Source organism: Chenopodium quinoa, unplaced genomic scaffold (genome assembly GCF_001683475.1).
Source record: "Chenopodium quinoa cultivar QQ74 unplaced genomic scaffold, ASM168347v1, whole genome shotgun sequence".
Taxonomy (NCBI): Eukaryota; Viridiplantae; Streptophyta; class Magnoliopsida; order Caryophyllales; family Amaranthaceae; genus Chenopodium; species Chenopodium quinoa.
In genome coordinates this window covers 716,136-736,673 of record NW_018742372.1, presented here as the reverse complement: position 1 = coordinate 736,673, position 20,538 = coordinate 716,136, and the positions used below count along the sequence as shown (strand labels likewise).

General features: G+C 39.5%; 1 long non-coding RNA gene across 2 annotated transcripts; it reads right to left on the bottom strand.

Annotated features, from left to right (window-relative positions):
* Window positions 1-8,327: 8,327 nt before the first annotated feature.
* On the bottom strand, window positions 8,328-17,778 carry LOC110696714. Of its 2 annotated transcripts, none has more exons than XR_002506377.1 (4): window positions 17,462-17,778; window positions 13,982-14,145; window positions 13,779-13,876; window positions 8,328-8,788 (listed from the first exon to the last, which is right to left on the bottom strand). It is a non-coding gene; the product is annotated as an uncharacterized LOC110696714 (long non-coding RNA). The 2 variants fall into 2 exon arrangements; XR_002506376.1 differs by having other exon boundaries at window positions 13,982-14,065; window positions 17,462-17,773.
* Window positions 17,779-20,538: the final 2,760 nt, after the last annotated feature.

The window sequence follows — 20,538 nt, the reverse complement described above, 5'->3', positions numbered from 1 at the left end:
CCTTTCACTGCCGCCTTGGTTCAAAAGTTATCTCCAAGCTTTGCATTTCAACAGCCCACTTGATCATTATGCCGGATGACTCTATGGTAGTTATTGGACGCTTGAGTGGCTGATCAGTATAGACGGTCACCGGGTGAGCCAAGAAGTAGGGCTTCAACTGCTTGACCGCTTTGTAAAGAGCCAGCCTAAATTTTTCGATCATAGGGTACCGGAGCTCAGCATTCCTGAGTATATGGCTGATGAAATACACCGGGATCTGCTTGCCGTCTATCTCGGCAAGGAGGACGACACTAAGGGAGTGGTCTGAGACGGCTTGGTACATGTAAAGAACCTCCTTAGGCAAGGGGCTCACTAGCCTTGGCAAAGAATGCAAGTGTTGCTTTTACCTTTGAAAGGCCGCCTCAGCCTCTCACCAGCCGGCTGGGGTCGGGATTCATCCGGCCTTTCCCTGGCTAGTGATTGCTATTTTGTTTTTATGGTGGGGGCCAACTGGTCCGCCTTTCTCTTTTTGCCAGCAGCCTTGGGGGCATGCACTTCTTCGAGGTCAGCAGGTTCCTCGTTATGACCGGCTGCTGTTACAGTCGGCCGGACGTCCGAGAGGTAACACTCCCTGGCCGTCTTCTGATCCCCGCTTAGGGCACCAACTGATCCATCATCCCTCTGAAACTTGATCATCATAAGAGATGGGATGATGACAGCCTTAGACTCGTTGAGGGTGGGGCGTTCCAGAATAAGGTTGTAGGCGATCAATTCCTCGACCACCAAGAACTTGACGACCATGTGCTGCCCTTCCCCTTTACCACCTAGCCGGATGGGTAGGTCAATCATTCCCACCGAATGCACTACTCCTCCCCCAAAGCCGACTAGGGGATGGGGAGCCTTGTGCATGCTGCTAGGCTTGTACTTGAGTTTTGTCAAGCACTGGTAACTGATTAGGTCAGACGAGCTCCCGGTATCGATTAAGATCCGGCCAACTCGTTGATTGACAACTTTACATTCGATGACCAGGGGGTCATCGTGAGGCCGCCTGACCATGCCCCTATCCTTCCCAGAGATGAAAACCTCAGGGAAGGTGTCTTTCGACGCCTGGCCCTCATCTTCGGGATTGGATAGCTTCCGGATGTTATCCTTGGCACCCCGGATAGTGGGACCTCCGCTTGCGAAGCCGCCTAAAATGGTGAAGATATGCTCTTCATCTGTTTCAGAGCTAGCAGCAGGCTTCTTGGACGGTTGTCCCTTACTTGATTTGGGGTTGCCCTTGTTCTTCACCAGATAGGAGTCCAGGACCCCTTCATCAGCCAGACGGTCCAATAGCCGCCTGAGGCTATAGCAACCATTGGTGTCATGGCCGACGTCCTCATGGAACCGGCAATACTTGCTTTTGTCTCTGTTCTTGATAGAGCTTTTCATTGCAGCCGGTTTTTTGATTGTCACCCGGTCCTTTATCTCCATGAGGATGGAGGAGCAGTCTTTGTTGAACTCGTACTTTGGGACGTACGGTTCCAACTTCCATTGTTTCTTCTGGGACGACTGACCTGGGCGGTCAGCTGCCCAGACTTCTTTTCTTTTATTTTCTTCTTTTTTGGCTGGCTGGTTAGGCCGGCTATCTCTCCTGACGGACCGCTTGGGCTCCGACGGATGCCTGATAGAGCAGAGCTCAGTTGCCTGTATATAGGCCTTCGCCTCCATCAGCGTTTCTTGGAGGGTGGCTACCCTCTTGCGGACTAGGTCAAATTTAAAAGCTGACCCATCCTTCAGACCCTTGAAGAAGTCTGTATATGCCACTTCGTCAAACAGCCCCTGAATCTGAATTCTCATCAGATTGAACCGCCTGACATAGGACCGAAGTCCCTCCTTGTCACCCTGCTGGATAGCCCCTAGCTCGAGACTTGTCTTTTTAGCAGGGATATTCGTGGAAAAATTTGACGCAAACAGGTATGCAAGCGTCTTAAAATTGTTGATGCACCTAGCCGGCAAGTTGGCGAACCATCGTTGGGCTATGCCCTTTAATGTAGCCGGAAAGCATCTACACCAGGCGGCGTCATCCAATCCCTGTAGGTACATGAGGTTGGTGTATGCCATTAGGTGGTCTTCCGGGTTGGTGGTACCGTCGTAGGCACCAACTAACACATTCTTAACCTTGGTCGGTTGTACCACCTCGGTTATCTCCCGGGAGAAAGCAGAAGGTTGTTCCCCATGGTTTTGCAGTCGGAGCTGTCAATCCATGGGTTGGACCTGGTAGGCCGCCTGACCCCCGAAGGGTGCCGACTGCATGGATGGAGATCCATACTGGCGTATGGCTGTTGGGAAACATACGGGGCCTGCTGCTGGATCACATGAGGGCCAGTACGTGCAGATACACTGCGTGACTGACTCCCCTGCTGCGTTTCCGAATGCTTCATTCAAGTATTTCGGAAAATGTCTGAGTAGGTCGACGTTGAGGCCGACTAAGACATGCTTTGACTTTTCTTCTCCCGGATGAATAATCGGGCGTTAGAGAACATTTTCTTTGACCCATCCGGCTGTGTATGCCGGATGGCCTTCCGTTGCCCCGTTTTGGGGAAACGAAGTTTCGAAAGGTCGATCAGGGGCCCATCCGTCCCCTTGTGTTTGGGATGCGGAGTAGGAACTCGATCTTTGATTTGCTTCTTCCCGGAAAGAGAAGGCCTCTTTGCCGACTAACCCTTGCTGGAGCAAGCTGACTTCCTGATTATATCTTTGATTTCCCCTTTGAAACTGGTCATGAGGTTCATGAGCTCGTCTCTGGTGACGGGGGTAGTACCCTCCGCCGCCTGGGGTTGTCCAACAGGCTTGCCGCCTGGGTTGTTGGGGCAAGCTTTGTCTTGGCTTCATTCCCTTGTTTCCTTAGAACGGGTGCGCCTAGAACGGAATGATCCGTCTGGGGCCATGTAGGTTTCGACGTCATAGTCGTCCCCACTACCATTCTCATGGTCCGTATGGACCTCAAGGTCAGCCAGAGGCCGGCTTCCCTCTGCATTCGGTACAGGATCGGATGCCATCTCAGTAGTACTCTCCCCACGAACGGCGCCAAATGTTTCGGGTGATTTTAGTCCCTCGGGAGAGTTACAATACGGAGTATGCACGCCTGACTTCTGTACCTGCAAAACCACGAAACTCCGGTTGGGTGGAGTTCCGCCTCCGACGATCAAGTTAGTATGATTTACGGATGGGTAAATGTGCGGAAGGTAAATAGGTTTTTCTCACTGATTCAGAGAGATTCTGCAATTAATATTGCTCGGGTTTCGTGTATGAATTTATGAATGCCCAATAAATGAGGGGGATTCCTCTATTTATAGTGGGGGACATGCTCCCTGATTAGGGTTTTGATGCCACGTGGCAGCATCCGATTGGATCCCGTTGGGCCGTTGGTGGGCTGCCATGTGTCACGATTCTACTGGTCACGTGGCATAGGGTATTTTTACCCTAAACATATATATATATATTAAAATTTTAAATTCAAATGTTAACCGGACCCCCGTCCGGGAAAGTGATATAGAAATTCACGGCTCGCAGGCCGGTAAAAAGAAAATTTTAAAAGATCCTACTGCTACTGTTGCTGAGGTTCCTGTTGCTGCTGCTCTGGCTGCTAGCCCAAACCGGCATTTGGGGCATCCTGGATCTGCTGGGGTTGAGTTTCCTCACCCAGCACTTCTCCCTCTGCTTGATCATCCCCAATGCTGGCCCACTCCTTGAAAGGCGCCGGCTGCTTAAGCCCGAGTACTCGAGCATCAAATACTTCTGTTGCGTATTTGTACCTCAAGTCGAAGAAGGCATAGTCGGTGTCCGGGTGGATCATGGACCATGCCATCTTCATGCGCGCTTCGCAGTCGCGCTCATTCTCGGTGACCAGCCGGGTCTGATCAGCCGACAGCTAGTCCAGAGCTTCCTTTTTAGACTTAACCAGATTATTTCTTGGCTTTGTCCAGCTCCTCCCTCAGCCGGGTGACCTCATTCTTCAACCCGACTCTCTCCTTCTCCGCATCCTTCAGAGCTTGGATGTCGGTTTTGAGCTGGTCAATTTGGAGATGTCGGTCGGCAGCCGTCTTGTTGGCTGTATCAGCAGCAGCCGTCAGCTGCTGGATGAGCTCCTCTTGTTTCATCTCTCGGGCTTTAGTTTGGATTTCAAGCATTAGGGAGTTGTTTTGACAGACATTTATAAATTCGGCTGCCCTATTCTAGGCATCCCTTACCTCCTCTTGCCCCTTCCGCAAGGGGTTTTTTAACCCATCCACCCTCAGCAATGCCTGCAAGATCAGCCGGAAATGGAGTTAGCGAAATTCAACTAAAAAGCAACTGTCAGCTAGCAAATCTTGCACAAAAATACCCCGTCAGGTAAATAAGCAGATTGCACAAAAATACTCCATCCGGTAACTTACCTCAGCTAGCAGTGAGGTAATCCGGTCAAGGTTAACCTGGCTGATGCCAGGCACAACCTTCCTCTCGGACCGAGTTAGGGTCCTTAGCATTCTCTTGGCATAGTTTTGCATATCCGACCAACAAGAAGAGATATTTGCATCATGAGAGATATCGGTTAAGTGCTGGGAATAAACGGCTCCTATATTCAGCCGGTTCCCGACCGAGTCCCCCGACTGAGAAGCATGAGACTTGACTCGAACTGGCCCAAGCGGCCGGGGGGGGGGGTCAAAGGTGAAGTCCATACCTTGGTTATCAGGTAGAGGGGTGCCACCACCCCCAGCCGCATTTGAGCCGGATGCAATAGCTGGCACCCGGCTAGAAGGAGAAGGCTCCTTAGATCCAGCCTCAGCCGGCTCTGAGCTTAAGCCCAGACTTTGCAGACTTTATCCTGCGGTCGTGGGCCTTTCAGGAGCCGGTGTTCTGCCGGCTAAAGTTGGTGCAGGGCCGCCTGAGACCCTGCGCCTCTACGGAGGCGGTTGGGGGAGCTCCTCACCCGGCCTCCTCACCATCTGGCGCAGGGAGCGAGGAATGTTCTGGCTTCCCGTCTGTAAAAGACAATTAACAAGTCAGTATCAAAGTTATTTGCAAGATATACAAACGACATAAAGAAAGCTGGTGCTTACCCCGCTCGTTCGGGCCGCAAGCTGGGCTCGTTTTTGTTCAAGCTGCTCCTTCCTTATCTCGGCAGCTGACTTAGCCAGCGTCATTTTCGGAGGATTCATTTCTAGTCCTTTCTCTGCAAATAACAAGAAAAAATGTAAGAGCATTCAAGCATAGTACAGGCGGCATAATACGCCGGTTAAGCAGTAAACCTACGTTTGTCCCAAAAGGTGCTGAGACCGCAGGCGGAGAGGAACGCCTCGTCTTTAAACCAGTCCGGATGAGGGACCCAGAATTGGGGGACAATGATTTGTGTCCCATCATCCAGTGGCTCAGTGGTTTTCTTAAATAGTTTCGGCTCCATTATAGCATCCCAAGCCTCAACCGGCACCCTTGGTAGGGTGCACTTCTTTCCCAGTAGAACCGGGTTCTTATTGTAACGGCGCATCCGGTCATTAGCAGTCGTTGATGGGGAAGAGACGAAATAAAACTTGCTCTTCCAGCTCGTCCACTTGGAGGGTTTCTCCAAGGTCATCATATATTCCGGATCCGTAGTGAGAGTGTACCACGCATTCCAGCCGCCTGGGGCACAGCTCAAGTAGTGCATTTGCGCGAACGCCTCCCAGCTAGGCGTCACGTCCTGCATCTCGCAGGCGGCAATGTATCCAATGATGTTCACCCAAGAGTTGGGTGTGAGCTGCCAGACACCAAGGTCATAACCCCGTAGAATGACTTTAATTGTTCTATGGAGGGGGAACCGGAGGCCGGCTTTGAATGCCGCATCATAGCAGCCGAAGTAATTGTCGGCATGCTCCTGGTCGTCTTCCCAGACGACGGTTGTTGTAGCAGGCGGGACGCCAACCTCCCATCCGGCTCCAACCGGGCGCTTTTCCAAAAATGCTGGGAGTGTTGCGTTTAACGTCACAACATCCCAGGCGCTCATGTGCGCCTCCATTGGATTGTTTATTGAAGGCCAGTTGTATGCCTCCTCATTATCTTGAGGGGCATCCGGTGTCATGGTAAACTCTGTAGATCTGGCTTCCTGATCGGTTTCTTCACCACTTGAGCTCCCGGATTCTTCAAGAATCTCATCACCAGGCGTACTCGGAACGCCTGGTTGATCAAAGGGAACATCTTCAACCGGAGATCCGGCTGAATCATCTGACTTGCACTCGGGGTCAACAGTCGTTTTCCTTGTCCGAGTCATTATGTCCTGCACAAGAACAGAGACGGTCGGATTCGCAGAAAAGTAAGGGTGTTCCATACACCCCCAGACGGCATCCCCAGTCCTAGATTCAGCCATATCCGGTGACCGGTTGACAACTGCCCTAGGCCGTGCCATGTGTGTATTGGGAGAGTCCATTATTCTCTAACCTATACAACCGGTAAACTCAAGAGGTTACAAGGGGGCAAAGGCGATACCTTGAATATATGAAGACGTCTGAAGAAGACTTGGTTGAGATTCCAAAGTGTGGCTTGAAGATGCCACAGGCGGAGCAGTCAGTTCACGTTTAAATACCTGAAGCACAAAGACAAACAGTTAGGCATTTTGGAAGAAAATCACCCAAAGATACCCCAAGCGGTATAAAAAAATCTTGCTCAAAGATACCCCAAGCGGTATCAAGGAAGCTTGCCTAAAGATACCCCAAGCGGTATTAAAAAATCTTGCTCAAAGATACCCCAGGCGGTATCAAGGAAGCTTGCCCAAAGGTCCCCCAAACGGCATATAGGCCGCCTGAGGTTCTAATGAATTAGGTTGCAGAGCATTGTTCAAAGACCCCCCAGGCGGGATCGATAAAGATTGCCTAAAAGCCCCCAGGCGGCGATAATACCGGCTGAGGGTCTTATGAATGTATATAAAGTTATGATGAAAATTACTTAGAAATGCCCAGGCGGATTATTGCCGGCTGAGGGTTTTATAAGAGCAGATCATGAGCAGGTTATGAAGAAAATTGCTCGAGCATACCCTAGACGGATTAAGTCCGGCTGAGGGTATGATGGATCCTAAGTTTCGAAAAGCAATTGTCTGAAGACAACCCAAACGGTCCAAAACCGTATGTGGGTCTTGACTTGAAGATCCTTTGTTTGAAAATACCCCAGACGGCTCCTAGCCGTCTGAGGATCTATGAAATGCAAGTTTTTGATAAGCTATTGTCTGAAGATGCCCCAGACTGCATGTAACCGTTTGTGGGTCTTTTGAATGCAACTCCTTGAAGACCATTGTTTAGAGATGCCACAGGCGGTATATCACCGTCTGTGGGCCTATGGGATGCATTATTCGAAAGTCCATTGTTTGAAGGTACCTCAGACGGTCATGAAGACCATGGTTTGAAGATACCCCAAACGATCCAAACCGTCTGTGGGTCTACCAAATCCAAGACATGAAAGAAAGGGCTTAAGGTGCCCTAGACGGTTTAAAGCCGCCTGTAGTTCTACTCAAATCAAGAATAAATCAAGAGCCAGACAGTACCTGGATGAGTTGATTGAAGAAGCACTCAACCGGTATCCGGATGTGTTCAAGCAAGGAAGCTAGGTGCACAATTAAGCAGCCGGTATCAGAGCTCTCAAGAGAATTTTTTGCAAAATGTGTAAAGTGAAGAGAAGAGAGGGGGTGCGCCTCTATTTATTGACAAGCCCAGAAGGCGAATCGCCACCTTCTGCCTCAACTTTTCAAAATTCGAATCCAAGAAAGAGGCGGGAAGCAAATCAACTGTCGCCTCCCCTGTGCTTGACACCTGTCACAGGTGACACGTGGCTACGCCACGTCACACCTGTGAGGGGCAAATGTTTAGGGTAAAAATACCCTATGCCACATGGCCCAGTAAAATCATGACACGTGACAACCCACCAGAGGCCCAACAGGATCCAATTGGATGCTGGCACGTGGCAATATACCTCCAATGGGGGAGCAGATCCTCATCTGCTATAAATAGGGGAAAAATCCTCATTTATTACCCATTCATAAAATACATACACAAATCCCGAGTAATATTAATTGCGGAATCTCCCTGAATCAGAGAGAAACGCCCATTTACTTTCCGCACGCTTACTCATCCGGAATCGTACTACTTGATCTTTGGAGGCGGAACTCCACCCAACCGGAGTTTCGTGGTTTTGCAGGTACAGAAGTCAGGCGCTCATACCCAATATTGTAACTCTCCCGAGGGACTAAAAACACCCGAAACAACCTCTATGACCTAGACGAAATTAGGCAATCCCTTCGCCTTGCTAACAAGGCATCACGAGCAATTAGACATCTTGAAGGTGACACCATGGTTTTGCTGCAAATCTAAACAAAAACTAAACGAAACCAAATACATTTCAATGTTATCAACGGAAAGAAGTTCTGCATCATATGAAAATCAAGCTCAAGATTCAAAGCGTTCTCGCCATACAACCAAATAAAATAAACATAGACGAGTCACAAATCAGTCATTCAGACAGAAAGAAAATGTAATATTAATCTCTCACACAAAGCCTAAACTTCGTTTGCAACTGAAACAAGTCTTCAAGTATGCAAAAAGGTTTATATGGTTCAGAAGATATGACCAATCTGGCTTCTTAGCATGTCTGAACACTGGCAGGATATGTTCAACCACTTCGACATCCCGCGGCAAAAACTCCACAGCTTCAGCGGAAAGTTAGAATAGAGCTCCTAAAGAAGAATCTTCGGGAGCTGAGATAGCAAAATATCAGGCACAGGCTGTGGTGGAGTCATGTGCAATACTTCTACGTCCCCAGCAAGTCCTTACTGCAAACAACATTATAATTAAGTCATACAGTGTCATGCAAATCCAAGAGTTAGAAGTTACCATATTCAATTAGCATGATTCCAGCTAACCTTAGGTAAGAATCTCCATATCAAGGGAGCATTTGATAACTCTATCACTAGCCTTTTCCAACAAATATCAACACCAATACCTAATGCCAACTTTGTCAAATTGAAAAATCTAGGTAGATTCAGATCATCCACACATAGCAGCTACACCCCCCATGAAATTCATATATTAGCATCAACACAATGACAAACCACAACAATTATTCTATGATAACCATCATTAGGCAGCGCGTGTCTATAAAAAAAACAAATAAATGTACTTGAATTATGTCTTGAGACAGCGAAAGGAACTTCACTTTTGCTATCCATTTGAAGAGATAAATGACACGTTGCTGACAAAGACTAGTGACTTTAGGAAGAACACCAGTTTGGCAGAGATCCAATTCCACATTTATTAAAGCTCCCAAACTCTTTACCACAAAATTATCTGATATACGACCTTTGACTTAAAAGTACTCATGATTTGGGGCGTTGATGACAAATTTGTATAGGCAATCTACCTATATATCAATCACATATTTATGACTAAAAGAAAGTCTTATCAATGTATATATGGAGATTTTTATCACCCATGGCTGCTCCCTTGTGGTTTCTTCTACGACCAACTCTTCATGATAGCTTGAAAGCAACCTCTGAATAGATTAGTCATCTAGGTACACCATTCTCCTAATCTCAAGGACCTTAAGCTTAGGGAAACTAACAAAAGAAGGGACAATAAGAGGCATACGAGATAATTTCAACACCACAAGTGTACAGCGCATGAAAAAGTTCTTAGGCAACATCATTAATTCCATTAAAACTGACAAGCAGAAGTCAAGATTGAGCTCCAAAATACAATGGGAAATGCCCACTTGCAACCATGTAAAAATAGGAGCAGCATTATAATGACAATCGTAAACAAGGCGAAACTTTTGAATATTAGGAATGCTATTCAGAAGCATTACTCTATTAACAACATTTCGGAAGGTGATCTCTGATTCCAGAAATACATTCATGTTGAAGATAGAATTGAATCCACCATGAAGCCTACCATCAAAGTTGAAAACAGGAACAGATGTCCAAAGATATCTCCATCTAGTTGACAAAACACTAGTCCCTACAGCATATTTAGTTGGGAGAAACGACAGGATATGACAAAGGATATGGTTAGGCAAATCACTAATCCTATCTACACCTTCATTAGCATCAAAATCCATCAAACCTCTTATTTGTGAGGTAAAAGAAACAGAAAAGATAGAAAGAGAGAGAAATTTATTTAAGTATCAATGTATTTGGTAAGAGAAGTATTTTCATTATTCAAGTAAATTTTATAAAAAGGGGGCTGCAATAAGAGCAAGCACGGAAAGGGTAAACCCAATAATTTTTAAGCTGAAATACTGTAACAAGTGACTTCAGGGATCCATTTGGCAGGATTAACTCATCCGTTATCATGCAGAAATGAATACAGTTTGACCATGGCTAGACGACATGGCCACTTTTTCCTTACGTTACAGTTTGGTGAAGTAGAAAGTAACATGAAGTCTTGCTGCTTTAAATGATTCTGAATAGCACCACTCAAGGCATTACAATTTTTTTCATTCACTAATCCCCAAATCCTACTCCTTTCAGAAGTAACACAAGAAAAAAGAAAAGAAAAAAGAAAAATGACACGCAAATAACAAAAGGTATAATAGAAACATATGATAAGCGCATGTTAGAAGAAATTGAAGAAAAAGAGAAGGCGAGAAAGAGTCAAATATAGAAACAAACGAAGGATCACAAGATACTATGTCAAACAAACACTCTGGGTGCAAGTCTTCATTATGAATGGAAAACACGTGAAATATTTTCTCTGAACATTATGAATGGAAATACAAAATTCCAATATATACTTCATCATCAGTTTCAGAATTAAAACATTCCAGATTTCTGATCTTCATACAAGACTCTACAAAAATCAGAAGGTGCAAGGTACTAAAAGAAAATGAAGGAATTGAATGACATTTGCAGTATAAGAAAATAAAGAAAAGGGGGAAAAAAAAGGATGATGAAAATGTTAAAAGAAACTAAGGGGCAATTCTCAATATTAAATTTCAAGATTATCCTAAAAATTTCAACATTTCCTTGTTCACTTTGGGTGCAAGTCTATAAATTGTAGACTAAAAGAGAAGATGCAAAACATATTTTCTTTAAAATTAAAATGGATGTAGATAATTACCATGGTATCGTAAGCATGACAGGAACTAGATGTCTAGAAGTACCAACTACCAAGTGACATCTGTGAACTAAGCTCTCGTTCTAACCCCTTAGTCCTTAGGAATGCATTCTAGTAGCAGATTTGAAAATTGTTTTCTCAGAGTAACCACTGAAACTTTGATTCATAATTTTGTTGGGCATTTTAGGTCATATCCCTAGTATTCACGGATAAAATTATTGGTCAGAAGTATTCAAAAGTTTTCTTAGCAATAAAAACTACTAGAATAGCTAGAATAATTCTCAAATACCCACAAAACTATGTGCTATAATTAATTCTAAATACCGGGGTACTATTTTAGAAGTACGAGGAAAACCGGAAAAGAAAAATGAAAAAGAAGAAACACACAAAAGAAATCAAGTATGGAAGTTCTTAAACTCTCACAATCTTCACAAGATTTTAAAAGGAAACAGAGAAGTTAGACCCCTATAAACTAATCTGTCAAATAATTCCTTGTATGTCATTTACTTCCTTTTAATCAACAAACCATTAGGAAAACCAGCACACCCTCCAACTCAAACTTTTCCCAACTTCTAAATTTTCGATTCACAACACAACAAAAAAACAAAATCAAATATTAGCATAGAAGGAATCAATTTCAAAAAGTAGGGAGCACACATAGGATCCAAAATGACCAAGACCTCAAGTGCAAACACGGATTTTCCAACGAAATAACACAAATGAAAGCTTTAACATCAGACCATGGATTATTCTAACATGATCCATACCTTTACATACATATTTTACATTATTAAGTCATGATATACATCACAATTAAGGATTACTTCTAATCTAACTTGCTACCACATGAACCAAAGAACTCTATCCCTAACCTCTAGCTTGTCCATTTTAAAATTTTTTTTAACAAAAATTAGGGAAAAGGAATAAAATTAAAGAGGAACTAAAGGATGATTGAGCAATTAGCCCAATTCAACTAGTTTAACATAAACTGAAATGAAGCCATAATTTATGAGCCAGTAATAAAAAGATATAGTATCAAGTAGTTCGGAAACAAAATTTATAAAGACACAGTTTCAGAGTGATATATACCCAATTTTCCAGTTCTCCAAACAATTCAGTTCAACTCAGATTAATTCAGTTTAAAGGTCATTCTCATCTAAAAAAGATACAACTTTCAGTAGTCCTTCAAAAAAATTCACTTTTCCCAAAAAAAATAAAATCGAAAATCCTTTTATGACTAAGTCTAGGCGAACAAGTGGTTCATGCAAAACCCGGTATATAGAAGTCCAGCCCTTGTACAATGTTCATTCACAAAAAAGACATAACCATCACACAACCAAAATACAAGCTTTGAGCCATAAAAAGCAATGTAACTGATGGAGAAAAATATGTGAGAAGCAAAACGGAAGCATATATTACTGGCAATAAAAATAAAGCAGAGCACACTTGACTAAGTCAGTAAAAAATCCATCCAAATAACACAATGGAATTCAAGTTCTTTGTCCAAGGACTGGCAAGTCAAAACAAAATAAATTGGTGTCGAAAGAGGAAAGCTTACTGAATCTTCACTTCAATAATTCTATTATGTCTAGTCTACCACAATAAGGAACTTGCATAAAAGCTTTGCTAAATTTCAATAGTGTTGAAGTTAAAGGATGTCATAAAATGACAAATTTTGGAGAAATGCATTTCTTTGATAATAGCCCAACTATAAGCCTCCATTCAGATTTTTGAGGTTTATTTTGTACTCCCTCCGTTACACATTACTTGCAACAGTTTCCAAAAATAAGTGTTACACAATAATTGCAACAGTTTTTCTATTTCTTTTTTATGGTAAAATTTTTCACATTTAATTACTTAGGTCCCCACCCCTTTTGTACTTGTTTTTGTTTTTTCCTCTCTTTTCCTCTTTTTTCTCCTAATCACATGTTATTTCTCTCTCCTACTTTTACCAAACTACACCTTTATCCATCATTAACAAATTTTGCCTAGGATTTCCCCCAAGCCAATTTGTTGCAAGTAATGCGTAACGGAGGGAGTAAAAAGGATGCAACCATCCCTTTGCAGTCGTTGATGGTGCCAATCATAAAAGTCTTTATTCACTTATAAGGAACTAAGCAAAACATGACGACATTTATTAGTAGAAAGGAATGGTAAATTCATGAAAGTTCAAATGCTTTGGAAGGTTACCTGCATGGTAGATCTATCAATTGTATAACACAATCAGAGGATGAACACTTTTTAGGAAGGGGTTTGGAGCAGTGGCTCCAAGTCCACCTTTGATTCTTGTGTTCACGGGTTCGAATCCTCATATTCCCCCAACTACCCGCCCTTGTGGCTCATTTGCACCAAAAAAAAGATGGTGAACACTTTTTCTGTAATAGCCCTTTCCTCATGCAATTTATATATATTTATAGGCTAAATGGCAAAAAAAAGGACAACCTTATTAGTCCAATGCATGGACTTTGCATAACAAGCTAACAACATCCATTAAAAGATACAGATCATTCCCTCATCAAATTCGCACGTAATTGTGATGATACCAGTGAAAGTTCAACAAGCAAACACGATAAACATCTTTTGGCAAAAGACCTCAATAAATAACAATAACATTGGGCAGTATATCAGTGTAAAGCATAAAAATAGGTAGCTTACACAAATGTCATTGGAACCCCATCCTATATGGAAAATAGAAAAGGCTAAACTTACATTTTGAAGATTCAAGTCTCGAACTCTTTTTGCCAATTATACTATAGAGAAGCTCAAGTCATAGCCTTGGAAAGTTTAAAAAACCATCAGTCGGTCAGCTGCACACATTAAAGTTACCAAGGTGTAAGAGATTGAGAGCTAGAGCCTTTCAAACTTGTCATACACTAAGTATTAGTTCACTGGAAGATATGTCAAAGGTTAACCTGTTTAAGAGTTGAACAAGTCACCAGCATAAGCCCTCAGCTGTCACTCCTTAAATTGTTGAATTGTAAAACAAATTTCCATTCCTGCAAATAAGAAGCTCCTTAAAAAATGAACTTGAGTTGTAAAGACTGCAGAGTCATCACACTGTCGAATTCTTGAACTTCTGGAAATGTCATTGGCAGCAAACCCGCCCAAGTGTGTAGTAGAGATTGATTTTGAACATGATTTACAATTAGTTAAAGAAAAATTTAAGCTTTAAATTTGACTAAAATCAAAGATGCAGTTGACCAAAGCATAAGACTTCAAATGAGAAATTGTTGTCAAAGAATCCCCACAGCATCAACACCTAAACATGACTACCTTTAATATTAAGCTCTGGTTCCCTGAACTTTTTGTGCCTACAATAGCTACCTTCAACTAGGAAAGTAGAATGTTATAATTTTTCAACACACCCAAAACTGTAAGTTGTAAAGTTGATTTACACAATGGTACCTATCTCCCCTTAATTCCATTGTTTTGTATTCTTTAAGACATCTAGTCATCAGATAATGTATCTTTACTTGAAATACTTCAATAAGTATGATCATTAACTAACTTGAGAAATCTTTAATCATATAAGGTACCGCCAAGTAAGTGATTCTAAATACACAAATTGAAAAACCCAAAACACCCTTGATTAAAAAAGGGAAAAAATTAAAAAAAATGTTATTCCTTGGTCAGCTTTCCTTCATTGCTAATTGCATTCTACAAATTGTGTCGCAATCTTGGCTTGTCAATAAATTATTGACATGAAGTTGCATTTAGTCATAAACTCATAAAGTCTTGCAATTGCAGAAAACCAAGCTATTGTTTTCCCTAAAGTTTTACTCCGTAGTTCCTATGTCATCCCATATACCCAAATTTATGCATCATGAAAAGTCAGCGCTAAAATTCACCCATAGAATGCACAATGAAAAGATGCAATATCACAACTACACTGGATTTAAAGTGTTCATATTCGCAGTAAATATCAGATGGTCATGGTAGCGACAAGCACAATACTGGAAAATTAGAGCAGAAAACTCACAGGGTTGGGGTGTACAATGGTAGTTATTTTTCTAATTTAAGGGTAAAAAAGAGTTTTCCACTTTTGCATCTAATAACTGCATTAAGAAACTATGATATATAATCACAGCATCCCACCATCCACATGGAAGCATCCTCCAACATCAATATGGTGTGCTTCATGAATATATGACCCAAATAATTTGTAAATGTCTTCTTAGTACTTCCTCTGTTTATATTTATTTTTTCTCTCCATCTCTGTCATACCCTTAAATTGCATTGGAGTTCAAAAAAAAGTGTAACATCTAATAAAAAGAAATGGAGGACGTAATATTCCACTCGTGAATGGTAGCATATGACCATTTTTCATACAATCTAGACTAGTTACTCGAACTCACCTTCAGTTTAGAGAACTAATAACCCCAAGCAGTAGTTCTTCAACGTCAAGGCCCTAGTTGTATTAAAAATATCATGTACTCTCATTGTCCCATCTTTGTTTGCTTCTCAGTTCTCAAGGGTAAATATTCCTTAGCTTAAGCTACTTGGTTTACTGAAACGGGGTTCCCTAAGAACTTGAAATCAAATTGTTTTCAAGTTCTTAAAAAAACCATAAAGGAACAGCTAACCACAAGGGGGATAGATAAATCTTACTATCAACACATATGTTGAAAAGTTTCTCTTTAGATAGCTTTGTGATACTTATAACAGCTGTTTGACCCTAGGAATTTCTCATCAATGCCCAAAATGTAACAAAAGTCATGACAAAGGTGTTTTCAATTGTCAATTGCGTTTGGCACAATTTGGAATCTTTGAATAATATGCTTCTGTATCTCTACAACTTTTCTTGCTGAAATTTAGTCTGTCATCCAATGACTATGCATCAAATGACATGATGCAAATCAAACAAATTCTCATGCTGAAATCTTTGGGATGTAGTGATATCAACAGCTGACATCAAAGCCACTGGAAAGTTATTCAAGTGTGATTAACTGTGGGAAAACCCTTGCAAAGATTTTACAAGAAATTGGATGAACATGCGTAATCAAGTCCTAAGGATGATGTACACAAATATAAAAACAGCTTCAAATGTAACAAACATATACTCCCTCCGTCCCATAAAGATTGCAACATAGAGAAAATGTTATTTTTTATGTTTTGTGAGAAGAGTTTTAGAGAGAGAAAATAAGTTGGGCCCAAATTTAGTTTTTGTTAAAGTAAAGTGGTGATCCCACATAGCATTTATAGAAACCTTGCAATCTTTTTGGGACATCCAAAAAGGAAAATGTTGCAATCTTTTTGGGACGGAGGGAGTAACAAATTAAAATTTTTTAAAAAAAAAACAATTTTTTTTTTTTTTTTGTTTAACTTTGAGTCTTCACCGATAAAAAAATCCTTCACATTTGACAGATTTTCAGCATGAACCACAACACTTGACTTGGATACAGAATCTTATTATATATTTTTACATCTTAAGAAGTTGCAAAAAACCTTGGTATCTTTCACTCAAATTGTATAACCTGATTTTATCGAACAAGCCATATATTGTTACTGCTAGGAAATCCACAGTCGGTTATTAAATTATGTTTAACACGGATTTCAAAATGGAGAGAGTACCGAATATTAACAAAGATAGTCAAATTTATCCAGAAACTAAAGGATAAAAGTTTGGAACATTGTTTAATAAAATTAAAGATATACTATTCAAACATAGTAACTCATATACTAGAACATAACTACTTAGCTTGGATGACTCATGATCAAAACTCAAAAGTAATCAACCTCAATGAGTACTGGAAAATTCAAATTCGGAACCAAAGTCCAAAACAACCATTTACATAAAAGCTTGTAAATTCGAAATCATGATCATTTTTATTCTCCTTAACACAACTTTTATTTCCATATCCAACATCTTGTGTTCATGGCTAAGACCAATAATCTTGGTTAACTCCTTCATAAGCTCTAACCTCAACCACAAGACTTTCTCACGCCCATCTCCGCCAATCCCGCCTACAACGATGTGTTTTCCGCTATAATGTTGTAAGAAGTTATTCTATGATACACTGGTTACTTCACTAAGCAGTCAGTCATTCAATCTCAATCCACAATTAATGTTGATAAATTTCATTCCCAATTGTTATTCAAAGGGTAACTGCTCTATATTTAGCATCTTATAACAGTATTAATCAACTAAGACCTTCAATTAGGGTTTCCCAAATGCAATTGTACAACAGTTTTCCAATCTACTTGTATAATCAATGATCAATTAACACTACATAAATCGCTAAAACCCAAAAGTCTAATCAGAACAGAAATTATACTGATTTTGGCAGAAAATATAAGCAAATTTCAGAAGCTCATATAATGGCATAAACCTTAAAAGATAAAAAAAATTCACAAAAAATGATGAAAATTATTTGCATGGAAAGAAAAATTACCAGAGCAATTGAAGAAAGGTAAAGGGGTCAATCGTTGACTCAATATCATCACTGAATTCGGAGTTTCTTTGATGATTTGTAATGTTTGATTTCGAACAAAAACCGGGTTTCATCTCTGTTTTTTTCTTACTACTATTTCTCATTTTTCCTAAATTGTGGAGTTGAGCAATGAGCAGAGCAGTAGCACGAAGCTTAATTTGTCTTGAGAACTCTTAATTAATCTTTTGCCATTTTTTTTTTGGCAATTGGTAAAACAAGATATAAGACAAGTGGAACATCAAATTTTTTAAAAAAAATTTCCCCTTAATGAGCCGTATTTGGATCCTTTAAAGTTCTAAAATAACTCTGCGTGGTAGAGTTTGTGCAATATAAATCATTCATTAAAATAATCAATGACTTTTATTATTGAGTTTTGCTAATCATATAAATTGATCTTAATAAATGGGAAAAATTCAAGTTTATCTCTAAAATAAACATGAAAATATATCTCCTCTCACAAAATATTATTTTACTTTTATTTTTTAAATAATAAAAGTGATATAGTAAATGGCACAGAAATAAATGTAGAAAGTTGTGAGAGGAAATTAACTTGAAATGTTAATCTCAGAGATTAACTGGGGCTCCCTCTAATAAATGTCAGATTTCCATTGAAAAGTTAAATATACATTTATTATATAAAAAGATTCAATTGAAAAATATATAAAAACAATTTCATATAATAATTGTGTATTTCATTTTTCAATGAAATGTTTTCATATAAGTGTATATTTCATTTTTCAATGCAGTTTATAATTTTTATGCATAGTCCTAAAGGCTATGAATAGCAAAGCCCTTTATTATTTACTTCCTCCGTTTTTTATTATTTACTGCCATAACTCTTAAAAATATTCTCTATTTTTCCTCATCAAAACTCACCTCTTTAATTTTTTCCTCCCATGAATATGAACCCTTGATTTTTAAATTGTGTGATCCAGTTTCAACACTATAAAGAAGAGTTTTAACAATCATTACAAACAGTGAAAATGCTTTCCAACTTGTGACTTTGGGCCTGTTTACTCTAACTTATTTTCAGTTCAGTTCAGTTTAGCTCCGTTTAGTTCAGTTCAGTTTATCCAACTTCATCTTAATTATATTGCTAATTAATTTGTTAATGATAATGATGATGATGATAATAGTAATATTGATAATAATTATTATTATAACAATGATAATAATAATAATATTAATAATAGTAGTTGTTGTAATAATAATAATAATAATAATAATAATAATAATAATAATAATAATAATAATAATAATAATAATAATAATCCTAAGTTAAACATTTCAGTTCAATATCACTAATCCCAAGATATATCATTATTCAATAGTTAAATAGTTCATCCTAAGTTAATATTTAATACCAAGATTTAATAGTTAAATATTAAACTTAAGATTAGTACTAATCCTTAGTTACATAGTTAAATATTAATCCCAAGATATATCATTAATCAATAGTTAAAATTTTCAGTTCACTTCTGTTTAGTTAAGCTCCGTTCAGTTCAGTTTAGCTCTGTTTTGTTTAGTTCATTTCAACAGTTTTCAGTTAATGTAAATGAGCTCTTTACTGCATAAATCTGGCATGCATCTCATGATCCCACACTATGAGTGGGCATCTATGGTCACTCACAAGGTGTATTTGTCCTTTCACTTTTAAAATGAGGTCATTGATGTAGTTTCATAAGCAATATTTGGTCCCCGCTTGATATCTATGCCACATGAAAGGTATCAGTGCATTTTTTATTTTTTTAATTATAGGTTCCACCAATGAATAAACAATATTACTATTGCAAACTTCATAAATACCCTTTTGTTATGCATTGAAACTATTGTAAATACATAGATACAATTCTTTTGAGCATAGATACCATTTGACATTGCATAGATTTTTCGTGAGAGACCATCTTATCCCACGTATAGTGTTGGAAGGATGCTTCCTCTAGATGTTATTGGTTTGAATTGATTTTAAGTTTTCATATTCATACTTTTCAAAATGAAAAAGGCTATTCTTTTAAGTTTTATCATTTTTTTATTTATAAAATAGCTACTACATACGGTACAATATACTCCCTCCGATTTTTAATGTTTTGTGCAATTTTTTCATTGGACTGATTTTTAATGTTTTATGCATTGTGTATTTGTGTTTTATTCCATTTTGGTACATTCTCTCTCCAATCTATTTTTGCTTTTTAACCCACTTTCTCTTACTTTCCTCACTTTCCCTTACTTTTCCCCTTTTCGAACACTCTCTTTCCAATCTATTTTTACTTTTTGACTCCACTCATATTATAATACATTATTCCTAATATTTTTCCCTCAAATAGTAAATTCATAGAACATAAAAAATCTGAGTAAGTAAATACTTCCACCGTTTCATTTTATTCGCAACAAATGGACTCTCGCGGATAAAAGTATAAATGGATTTTGAAAAATCCAAAGTCCAATCCAATCCAAATTTTCATACTTGGATCGGACTTTTATGACCATCGGATCAGACTTGTACTCAAATTTCAAAATCCAGACTCAAGCCTTTAGAGTCCAAAGTCCAAATAAGAGTCCAAATTTATAAATTTTTTTTAAAAAATGTTTATTTGTAAAATCTCATTTGAAGGCTTTAACAAATCTACAAGTATAAGAATGAAAAAGAACCAATAAGATTGTTAAATTGTAGATTTTTAGACATGAAACAGAGTATTCATACAACCAGAAAGTATATATAAAGATCAGATATCTATAGATATCAAACTGAACTTTTTTCCTAATATTGTCAAAATAATCGTTATTGTTGTCAAATTCTTTCTCTCATTATCAAAATTTTTTTAGTTTTGTCATTTGATTTTTTTATTGAAATTATACATTTAACCGACACATGGGTCCACATTTGACTACTTTTATGATTTTTAACATGCGCTTAGTACACTTGGAGTTTTGTGATTGAATGTGTCTTTAATTTTTCTTTTTTTAAAAAAAAATTGGTGATAAAAAAGGGTGTGAAATGACCCAAATGTCCAAGATATCAAAAAATATCTGATATCAAT